Consider the following 12,705-nt stretch of genomic DNA (forward strand, 5'->3'; position numbering starts at 1 on the left):
AATTAACATTCTGATCCGGGTAATCTGATTTGTTGAACCTTACACCATCTCTGACATTGGGGGGCGAGCACAATTTACACATAATTACACGCTGTAGCTCATTTAAAACATTCAAAATGCTTATATTAAATGTTTGCAATACATTTTTATGTTTTATTAGAGACTTCCATATTATTCAAATTGTTATTCCTCCTTATAGCCAATGGCTAAAATAATAATTATAAACCGATAAGATAAATAAATAATACAAAGTGTTTATGCCATTAATTATTTGGGCATTTATTGGATTCAAGATTTGGTACAAGAATGCATTGTGTATCTTGTTTGGATAAATGTGGTGCATCCATTTTCAATGGGTAAAATACTTTAAGTTTGCCACATTTTGGTTGAGATCTTACCCACCAGCTAACAAGCAGGATGCTCCTCTCCTCTCATCATATGATTATTAATTGTTATGATTAAGTGCATTTTCTCTCACTAGATCATTCACTAATTGGAAACAGAGTGATTGTATCTGGCGCTATTTGCATTACTGATCCAAGGTGTTTCTATGTTTATGTTGTGTGGGTCCCCTTGGGTGGTGCGGGGTTCCTCCACAGAACATATGTTGCCTCCGAAATATGATCCTGGTAATTATCTTTGAAGGTATTCTGCATTGCTTGCTGTCATCATGTGTGGTGTGTGTACTGTGTATATGTCCCAGGGGACTGTGTTTGATGGTAAGAGCGCTTGAGCACGCTTGACCTATTAGCTACATATACTGTAGTCTGTGCCAGCCCTTTCACATGATACACACAGTTCATGAATGGCTAGCCCATTATTCAGCATAAATTCATAATGGTTCTGTAGGTATAGAAATGCAACCAGTGAAGGGTTTGCGCTCTCGACCACATTAATGTAGATATGCATAAGGCACCAGCCTTCTGCTACATTGTTGCTACAGTACATGAAACTGTACAATTTAGAAAAGAAAGCAGAAGACATTTTAGAAGCTGTTTTCAAAAATGTATTTGATTAGAAATATATATATAAAAGTTATATATGACTTACGGTTAAGGTATTAGGTGATCACTCCATAGCCAAGCAGAGTAGTAGTTGGAAATGTGAAAGATTGAGGACTGCATCAATAACTTCCACACACGATGCACATCATGTACATGATGGCTATGAAGGAAAGAGAATAGTGCCACAGTTTAGTAAAACATCTCCTGGTTTTTTGAAAATCTAAATGTTTCAGGAAGCTTCAAATTTCTTCAGGCATTGTTATGTTCATCAGTTTATTTGTAATGTTTCATGACCCCAATGAACAATTTCCAAACACACAGTGAGCACCTGCACTCAGGATGCAGTTACCTGTGTGTTGCCTTGTAGGTGACTGTGGGGTGAAGAAGCTAGCGTTTCCCTCAGGCAGCCAGCAGGGTGAATGCTATGAGTCATTCAGGGGCCAGATGGGATGTCAGACTACAGCTTAGTTTCCAAAAACAGACATGCTTCTCTTCAGACAGTAGGAAAGGACGGTTGGTAGGTGCTCACAGTGTAACTATCTTCTGTGCTGTAGACTGTCGAGAGTTGCGGCACATTGGTGGGTCCTCCTGGGTCGGGAGCAAGGAATTGTAGGAGAGTGCTCCGGGCAGAGCCATTCCTCGAGGGTTAAGAGGATGAAGAGGTACTTAGGACATCAATGTTCTTTGATGTTGTGAGAAAGCAAAGGCAGGAGGGTAGCTGCAGAGACTGTGCGGGAAAGGAGGAATAAATATAGATTAAAGTACGTCTAGAAACCACATTATATACTTGGAGTCTGTCCCCCTCACAAAACTACAGTTGTAAGTGTTTTAAGCAGATATGACTAATTTTTGAAGAAAAATAAAAATGGAAATGAAGCACTGAATGTTTTAAAACATGCAACACTACAAGCTGGTGCTAAACTTTATTTAATACCTATCAGTTTGGGGATTTTTTTTAACTGTACATAGTAGTACACTTAATATAACTATATTATTGTCTAAAGCAGAACCACCACCAGCAAAAAGATCGGCCTTTTTTTTGCAGAGTTGTCCATCATGACTTACACACCAAGGTGATGGAATTAAGGGATCTCTTATGCATGCTGAAGAGAGATATAACTAAATATGAATTAATACAGCAGGAACTTTGAATAGACAATACAATTAAATTAAATAGTAATATTTTGCAATTTGTTCATTTATTATCTTGTATTATAACCAGCCTGGGACTGAGCTGTTTTATGTCCAACCAACCAACCAACCAAGATACTCCAATGTCATATCCTCACCCTTTTATGTCTGGTATTTATCTGCCTCTACAGTATCACCTATTCCCATTTCAGTCTTCCCACTCCCTCCATCTTCTCTTCATCCCCCCTTGGACACCAGTCCTACTGATTTGACTCCCACTGCACACACACACACACACACACGCACACACACACACACACACACACACACACACACACACACACACACACACACACACACACACACACACACACACTTCACCTCCACCACCTACAAATCTCCCTCGACATCCCCTTCCCCCAACCTCCAGACAGTTTTACACCAGCAGCTTTTGATTAAGTCCATACCCTATGCTTACCAACATTTCAATCACACCAAAACTATATCTCACATGTAATGATATTCAACGTATTATGTTAAATGTATATATTTAATGTATACATCTAATCTCTATCCTGGCTAAAATGGCAGTGGTTATCCAGTCCAGATAAATTATATTGATACCAACACCTCATGTCTGCCATCCACCATTTGTCTCCTCTTCTTCACCCTATTGTAAAGTTAGTAGAGTTATTTCAGGCATATTTCATTTGCATAGCTTTGAAAAGTGTCATATATATTCTGTAGAGACAATTGCATGCTTTGTTTAGGCTTCGATGGCCATGAAACTGTCACAGTTAAATAATCAGTACAAAAGATGAGAAACTGTTAGAAAATATATTGATCTTACGGTTCAAGACTCTGCACATAAAATGTTGTTCTGACAAAAGTTAACATCGACTCTCATGGTGCATTTTTGGTACGAAACATGCTGCCACAACTCTAACGCTGCTAACAGCAAGTTATCCGTTCACTTTCAGATTCTGGGTCAGTTTCTGATCAGTTTGATGTTTTGCTTTGAATAGAAATATTCTACTAAGCACTCTGAATTTGATACATGTGCTATTCATGACTGGCTGACTTTGGCATCGATCTGCTCTTCAAACTGTTGCCAAAAAGCTAAAGTGTATTTAATTGGCAAACCATTCCTTGAAAAGAAAACTTCAAAACCCAGAATATAGAAAATATTGGTTCCCACTTCCCAATTTATATTATATTATATATAGTATGGATATCTTATCACCTAATTCATCTTTCTTCCTCACTCCCTCTCCTTCAGACCTCCTCCTCATCAACCCCTCCACCTGCCCTTCATCTCTCTATTTCACTCTACCTCACCACACCTTACTTCTCCTCCATTCTCTCTCTCCTCTGCTCCCATTTCTATTTCGGTGTGCTGATCGGTCGCTGGTATCCCAGTGGGCCGCTATACAGCCTAGCATTAATAGACCTGCTCTACATCTATAACCTTCATCATCTTTCTCTTCTACTCTCAATTGAGTTGCTTAACAATGTAATATTGCTGGAAAAGTAGCACACCATTTATAAACTTACTTTTGTCCCATGGACTATTAAAACATTACATTTTTCAAGTTGTATTAATATGTTTTTCTTTGTTGAAACAATTATTTTGGCATTACGATGATTCCCCCCAGGTAAAATAGAGCACAGTAGGCTTTGACAAGTAGGGAAAAAAAGGCTTACAGGAATGCAGGTGGCCATCAATTGATTGAAGACAGTTCAGCTTATAGCAGATGTATGAGGGGAATGCTGTACTGCTGTTTGTGGCAGTAGTGAGAGAGAAATGACAGAATCGGATGGTAGCCAGATGATACGTCAGACCAATGGCGGTGAACTCTTGACTTGTTTATCCGAATGTAATTATACGCCACACCCTTAATATCTCCACACACACACACACACACACTCACATATAGCCACACACCCACACACAAACACACACCCACACACACATATATACCCCCACACACACACACAAACACATAATACTATCTCACATACAGTATAAATGTATTAATCTGTTACCAGTGATTTATATGTGACATTGCGCTGATGTCAAGGACACATATGAGAGGGATGTGTACAGTATATGTATGGCAGAAATTGTTAGATGGAGAACAAAAAGAAAATAATGGAGGTGTAGCAGGAGAAAGCGAGAAGATGGGATAATGGTTAGATTTATAAAAATGAATAAACATTTTCTATTTATCTTTTTTCTTTGGTAACCGTGGTGTAGTCAATTTATACCTTTTAGCTTTTTTCTTCTGCTGATTGTATTTACACTTCATAAATCACTTTGCGTTGTTCTTTCGGGAAGATTATCTTGCTGAACAAAACGTGTGAGTATCATAAAAGTTTGTTTGCTACAGAGCTTGTTTTCTCTAATTATTATCTAATAATCAAAAATCCAATTTGCTTTTTGTCTCTTCCGGGTTGGACTACAAAACTACGTCATCCCTGCAGCACTCTATTCTTCCTTCATATCACACACTTTGTTTTGTGCCGCTTCCACGATGAGGCCGTGATGAATTCTATACATAACTCAGGAAACAGTTTGTCCCACTCATCCGTCATCTACCTTTTCTCACCTTCTCTCTATCTTCTTCTCTCCATCTCTCTCTATTATTTATGTGTCTGCAGAGTTTGGTTGAAACACCTCTCCCATTTTATCTCCTTTCTTTCTCATGTTCCTTCATTCACACCCACCTCCTACCTGTTCCTTCTAATCTTTTTTTATCCCTCCCTTGCAATAAAGTCCACATTTAAGTCTGCTACATGTCTGCACATTCTCCTCTTCTAATCAAAACCCTGTTGTTCCTTTTCCTCTTCTTCATTCTTCACCTCTGTTTGTTCCTCATTCCACCTCTCCTCCTTGCTCCCTTTCTTTTCCTCTATCCCAGTCGTAGCACCACGAGTGTGTTCCCCTCTCACGCAGTCTATTTAATCTCTTTCCCACAAGGGATCTCTCACAAGGAGCAGCCGTCTTAAGGGCATTTTATTCTGCTCTGCAACTCCTTATGCTCATCCTCTCCTCCTCTCCTTCTCTCCTCTCTACACTATCCTCTCTTCCCCTCCCCTAGTGACTCTGTAAAAGAGATAGAAGAGGAAGAAAAAGAGAGAGAGAATGAAATAGGATGCAGTGAAGAAGGGAGAGAGAGAGAGAGAGAGAGAGAGAGAGAGAGAGAGAGCTCTCAGAGGACAGATTATGAATGATATACAGCCATTTTGCTCTGCGAGGAAGCAAAACTACATCATGGGCAGATGCGCACACACACACACACACACACACACACACACACACACACACATACAAATACACACCACTACTCACACAGGTGTTCTGCTGCAGTGTAGTAGCAATGACCTTGAGGCAGTGCTTAAGCAGTATTGTGGCACAGTGGTCAATCACTCTGTAATAGCACTATTAAGAAGATTTACTGGGGAAGGAAATGTGCAGAAGTCTTAAGGAGCAGTTTAGCTGATAAATGTCTTTAAAAAAATCCTGATTTCATTCATGGTTAATACACATTTCATTTATGCTTTTAGATCAGCAATATGCACTAATCAAACAAAAATAACGTATACTTTCCGTTGCCAAGTTGCACACACAAATGGACAAACATGTTTCTTCTTCCACAGATCTCTTTTCCTTTATCTTTAAATAAGCAATCTTTAGCAAGATGACAAAGCATCTAGCATTGCGTATGTGTAGTTATGTCACCTACCTTCTTTACACACAACAAACCTGTTTTCTTTTATTATAGTCGACCATAGAGATGGAGAATAACAGTATATTGGTGAATAAACAACGCAGATTCTGGCTGTAATTTGTCATAAAAGACCAATCCCACAGGCTGCCTAATTTACTGTAGGAATGATTTACTGTACTAACATTTGAATCTGAGACCTTGACACCTTGCTGTGAACTGGAAATCCCTCCTCCACCCTTTATCAATGACTTAATAACAATTTAAACTGCAGATGTGATGTTTTGATATAAATAAGGAAGCCATGAAAGCTTTTCCACTCGAGCAAACCAAAAATAATATTTTGTTTATGCATAATCCTGTTTATCTATCAAGCATTAAAATTTATAAACCATTGATAAAGTTAGTGACAATGGATGAAGCTTTTTTATGCCTTACTACAAAGTACCTTATTGCAACGCTGTGTCAAGTTTTAAATGCAGTGAAATACAAAAAGATGAGCAGGTGTGTGTGTAAAAAATGATTGCACATGGCCATTTCAGCTGGGACATTTTGTGAAGTGCAATCACTTCTCAAATGCTAAGGCTTTTAATATGAGGGTTTGATTACTGTCTCTGGAGAAATACACTGTGGGTTGGTTTCCCAGTCAGGGATTAAAGAAGGTCTTTGACTGAAACTATAGTTATATCCATGAGATATCCACTAAAACGCATCCTAGTCTAGAGCAAGTCACATTTTTGTTTGACAAATTACCCTTGAATGTACATTACATCTTGAAACTGTATCTCTTTTAATCAATAGTGGAGTATATCAGCTCAAGCTAGTAGGCAATATTGATTTCTCGTATGACAAATATACCAGTTACCGAAGTTACAGGAGAATCAGATGAGCTAGAGAAGGAGTCCCACAGTCTCACAATCCCACTAGTACATGCACTAGTGCACTAGTCCTCCCCCCCCCCCCCCCCCACACACACACACACACACACACACACACACACACACACACACACATACACGTGTGCGGATGCTGGACATGGCTGGCAGTGAAGTCAGCTGTCCCAAGAGATGCCTGACTGAATTAAAAGGACAGATGCCAAACACCAGACTCTGTTGGCCTGCTCCCATGGAGCCTGGTGCTGACTCACAACAGTGTACAGTATGTCTGCCAGGGGTATAGTATACTACTAGTGTATATGGGTTGGCACTCAGTAGGCATGACTGAAAATGTAAAAAAAACAGACGTGGTTTTCTTGGTATGTCTGCCTCACTCCCGCCGCTGAGAGTCTACTGAGCTGGAAAGTTTGCAGATGTGATTTCTTTTGCAATGTTTATTTACATTTACACCGTTATACATACATTAATTTGCAGGGAGTATGGGCAGATTGGGATCAGACCCTCGGCATTAAAGTTTAGACTGGCTGAACTTGAGTTTGAGTTGCTACAGTCGCTAACTGAAGGGATGTCTCTGGGAGAAATAACAGCAAAGTTACAATAGCTGAAAAAATAATAATTACCGAAGTTACTGCACCCTGCGGTCCCTCCGCCTCGCTTCACGCCGCTCGAAGACTCCTTCGCCAGGACAAGAATGGACGGCAGCTCCGCAGCGTCTGTAGCAACTCAAATTCAGCCAGTTCAACCTCCAGTGCCGGGAGTCTGATCCTTAGCTGCTCCGACTCCCCTGCAGATCAAAACACTTTCCGGCTCAGTTGTGTCCTAGACGGTTGTGTCCTAGACGAAGACGGAGACAGGTCAGCCTCTTTTCATATCTCTATCCTTATTTTTCATCTGAAACTATACATTTTATATACATATTTACATGTCTTGCAATCTACGATGCATGTACAGGTGGGGGAGTAGTGTATTGCCTCATTCTGCAACCAGTCCACCTCATTAATTCCCGCCTTTCTTGAAAGTCTGGCCTCAGAATCACTCGAAAATACAGTGCCAGAAACGTACGCCTTTGTCCCAGGTCATTGTCGTATATCTACACTCAGCTCTTGTCCTCTGAAATGTCCTAAATCTGACCCGGCTGCTGGAAGACAGGAGTATGGATAGCGAGTTGACAGGCATTGCAATGCTTTTAGCTGAATATGCAGAGTCCGGGGCTATAACCAGCTTCTTTCTCTCCATGTCAGCTCTTTCCCTCAGTTGACCTCTTTGCCCTCTCTTCTCCTGCTGTGGGGCAGAACAAGGGTGGTACCACGGCTGCCAACACAGACAGACAGCGTTTCTCTCTCAAGGGCACTAAAACAGATACTGTCTTGGACGAGATCCAGCCCTGGCTTGCTTTAGGGCACAGAGCAGCTTTCTTTTAACTTTTAGTTTACACATCCTGTACAGAATGATCCATAACATACCAGTAGCAGCCGAAAAGAGGAACAGGAACACAGAAGCTGTCTTGTTCTTGTCTTGTTCTGAATTTGACCTTTTCTGAACCTTTAAAATACATTTCCTTGCCCATGGGCATAAACGAAGCAAAAACTAAACCTGTTTAGTCTTACAAGTCTTGGATACTGCCACAGAGATAGTCACACTTACCCAACGGATCAGGATCAAAGCACCAAAATCAGACACTGCCTAATGTGCAAACACATGATTTCAGCTTCCACAGTCTCTTGTGACAGTGTTGGTCAGTGATTGCAATTTCATCCAGAGAATAAATACAGTACTGCAGCTTCAGATTTAAAAAATCTTCATTGGGGAATTGTTTGCCCCACCTTTGATCAAACCATCAGTGTTGAAAGACGTATTCCGATCCTTTACTCTTGTAAAAGTACAAATACAGAAATGTAGCAATACTTTTATTAGTAAAAGTCATGCATTCAAAAACGATATGGCTACTACGAGTAGTAGTAGTGTTTTAATATGCCTTTACAGTACAAACATATGACCCTGACAGTTCTTACATTAGCGGCATGTGGAAAAATCAATTGTGTTGAATACCGTGTAAGTACATCTGTTTCAGGTCAGGAATATTAAAGGAGATGCATCCATTTGTGCAGCATGACAGACATTACAGTTCAATCAAAGTGCTACTGCATAGCACGAGCAGAGATCGATACTCTTTCAACTCTCCACTGTAATTTCCCTACAGTGTTAGAGTTTGTAAACTCCTATTTCAATTGCAGTGTGTTGTATGATTTAATCCATTGAAGATATATTTCATAGTGATGTACACATATTTTTTCAAAATTATTAATAATTCCAAGTTATTATGTAGCAGTAGTTTATCGTTAATTTATTTGCCATTATCCCCACTCAATCATCGACACCTCTCTTGCTGTGGACCTGACATTGTATTTTACCTGCAGTTCCAAGCAAACAGACAATAAGGTGCACACAAGAGTGTGTAGATTTCCCTTACCTTTCATGACTATTTCATGACACTCTCTGGTAGTTTGAATTTTAATAGCTGTCCCTATTGTGTCCGGAGCTTATCTGAGCCCCTGGGCGAAACCCGAGACTGACACCCAGATGGGAGACAGCAGATAGACCGCTGTCACTCTCCCTTTTCAGCCTCTTGGCCTGAGCGCTCTCCCTTTTCAGTCCAGAGGGAGGGGGAGGCTTGTGTGAGTGTGCTTCCACTGTGTTTGTGTGGAGTCTGTGTAAGTGTATGGGCATGAGGGGAAAATATAGCCAAAATTCCTGTATTCGGGTTATTTGAAATTCAAATCTTGATTTTTTTCCAATGCAATACAATAGAAAATCAAGACCTAGTTCAATGGAGAATTGTTAAAAATGAACCACTGACTTGTGTTTCAGATTCAGTAGATGAGAATGTGCAGTAATTATATGATCCAAATATTAAGTAGTATTGAACCACCTGTAGTGACGCATGCACCAGCCCTATATGAATATACTAACTCAGTCACACATAAGAGTTGGGCACAGGTGTGTTTCTCCCATCTATGCATGCATGCGTAAAAGAGAAAGGTAGGAGTGTTGTCACAGCTACTAGCTAGCAGCAGCTCTTTATTATGCGTCTCTGTTTCTGGAAGTTAAATAAGAATTCAATGCCAATGACATTTCATCAACGGATACGAAAAAGCCTTCATGTATCCCAAGAGAGGAATTTAATTGCACAGAAATAAGTACAGACACACAGAGAAAAGAAGAAAATTACACAATTAGTACATAAAATGGATATAACATACATAACAAAATAAGAAGTTTGGCTGTAAAAATAAAACAAGAAAAGACAATTATCTGGACAGAGATGAATATATGAATGAAAGACAGTTTCACTACCAAAGACCACGCCAAAAAAGCGAACGAGTTTACAGGTTGTTTATTGTGCGATGGAAAGAGAGAGTCGGGTCGCCGGACCGGGGTCGAGGGATGAAGAGGTGGTTGTAGGTGCAGGAACGAGACGGGTAGAGTGGGTAGTGAAAAGAGGGTCGAAGGGGTGCGACGAGAGGCTGCTGCCGTCTGGTGGCGAGAGGAAACGGTGGGGGTGGAGATTCGTGAGTGGGGGTTCTCTTCTGAAGCTCTGGCTGTGCAGAGACCCCCGTTGGTCCTCTAGTCCTGTGGGAGAGAGAGAGAGAGAGAGGGAGAGAGAGAGAGAGAGAGAGAGAAAATGAGAGAAGAACGGGGTTTGGTTGGCGGGATGTCGGAACCGAGTCGAAGAGGGAGTAGACTGGTTCGATGAGTTTAAGTACGTATGGCTCGGCTGATTGGCCGAGTATGGAGCGTGGTCTTCGCTCCTGAACTACGTTTCACGAAACACCATGATGGGGAACAGGTGGACAAGAGAATGGAGGGATATATGGGTAGATGAATTGATTGATTGATTGAATGGTTGAACAGTCTGGAATTACTGGATGAAGTTACTGACCCCATTTACACTTTGCCCTTATAACTAAGTAGTGCTTAAACACACTTGCACACTCTTGCTATCTCTTACACTGACACACACACACACACACACACACACACACACACACACACACACACACACACACACACACACACACACACACACACACAGATGTCTCATTAATGTGGTGTCCACATCTAGGGCAGTCGGCCCAGCTAACATTACAGTGTATGAGACGGATACATTAAATGACTAATACATTCAGGAAGAGATTCCTATTTGTTCCACTGTTTTTCACTTTGATCTCTTGCAGTAGGTTGAATAAGCACATCTGTACTGCTGGTGCTTTAAACTCCCATGAATGTCTATGACTTTGGTCCCACACAGCAGACGGAACAACCTTTTTTATTAATTGTTTTACGGTAGAAGCACCACGTTAACTCAACTCTGACACCATTTTTTTCTTCCTTAGAAAGCTATTTGTTTTACCACATTTTCCTCTTCTGGGTCTCACGTTAGATGTATTTATATTGATGTCCTGCCTCCCACAGATTGTCACGTGGAGCGTTAGGTTTGATGCAGTTTGATCCCACCAATGCAAACATGGCATAATCATCATCTTTCAGAAATATGATTAGTTGTGCTGCCCTAATTCACATACACATGATTTTGCACACAAGCACCTGGGATCCATGGTATGAACTGGATCTCACCCATGCACAGTATTTTAACACAATAATAAACATTTCATGAATTAGGACCGTGTGCGCTGATGAAGCCTTCATCTTACATTAGTCACTGTCAGCTTGTTTCTGTTTTTCCCCCCTCTGTGCTGCTCTTGATGCACTTACTTGCCAGGCTTCCAAAAAAAGATTTCTAAGAGGTGTAAATTAAACCTTTGGGTATTTTGAAATTCTGTGATATGAGTTTTCACATTTTTTTCCCCTTGCATAAGATTACATAATCAGTTTTTTTCACAACATTTTAAGATAAAAAAGTGCAAGAATTGTCGTCATAGAAACAAAAGACCATGTGTTCTGTGGGCCAGAACATAATAGCTTATAAAATGAACGTGGGATGCATTATTCAATTCTTTTAGACTTGAAGATTCATACATAATCATCCAGCTGTCTCTGTTTAAGACTCTGTGTAACATTCATGCATATATACACTATGAAGTAGGAATACTAAGTAATAATCAGTTATCCTGTGGTGTGTTTGTATGTAAGTGAGTGTGTGTGAGAAAGAGAGCTGTGAGCTGTGTTCTCTCACTCTACTCCACCATCTCTTGCATGAGTCAGACACATAGAGCACAGTGCGTGACAGCAAAACTCACCCACTTGTACAGCTGCCCCCACAGACTCACACAAATACACACACAACGCACACACGCTAACACACACAAGTGCGTATTATATTTTCAGCATTGCAACATACATTTAATTTGGGTTGTTGGGAGACCATAGAAAAACTGCACTGGTATTTGAGCCTCTTTATAGAAAGCAGAGATCTAGTGGCGTCAGAGTAAATGTTCAGACGCAGTGGCTTCTTTGTCTTAATAATCAAAAACCTATAAAACGTGTTCAAGTGGTGTGCTTGTAGCATAAAAAAAAATCAAGCATTCATCTTTGAATGTGTGTGAACCACAAGGTGAAAAAGCATTTTGCCCAAAATGTTGATGATTCCTTTAAGTAATCATCCAGTAATAGCAGCAGCTGTGAGCTGCTGTGAGCTCCTCCGAGCTCCGTTGCCTGATGAACATGAAAATCTGTCACTGATCCTGTTCTCGGAGTTTGTATCTCGTATGTGTTGCACAGTACAGCTGCAATATGAGGCTGAACATACTACGGTGGGTTGCAGTGTGGTGTCACACACACATGAACATGCACACATACAGTACACTTGTGGTGGGAAAGACATGGTGTCAGAAATTGCTCAATGTCGCTTTCCAGTCCATTACCTTTCAGAGGGGGTTGTCTGTAGGGGAACGAATGATAGATCTGTGTGTGTTACTGTGACCCTGG

The 12,705-nt window shown here is 40.6% G+C and overlaps 1 protein-coding gene across 7 annotated transcripts in view; it reads left to right on the forward strand.

Annotated features, from left to right (window-relative positions):
• atp2b2 (ATPase plasma membrane Ca2+ transporting 2) overlaps positions 1 to 12,705 on the forward strand; it is a gene marked incomplete at both ends in the record, with an annotated part of 60,552 nt that overhangs the window by 1,160 nt on the left and 46,687 nt on the right. The window lies entirely within an intron of this gene.

This window comes from Taurulus bubalis (genome assembly GCF_910589615.1).
Source record: "Taurulus bubalis genome assembly, chromosome: 5".
Classification (NCBI taxonomy): Eukaryota; Metazoa; Chordata; class Actinopteri; order Perciformes; family Cottidae; genus Taurulus; species Taurulus bubalis.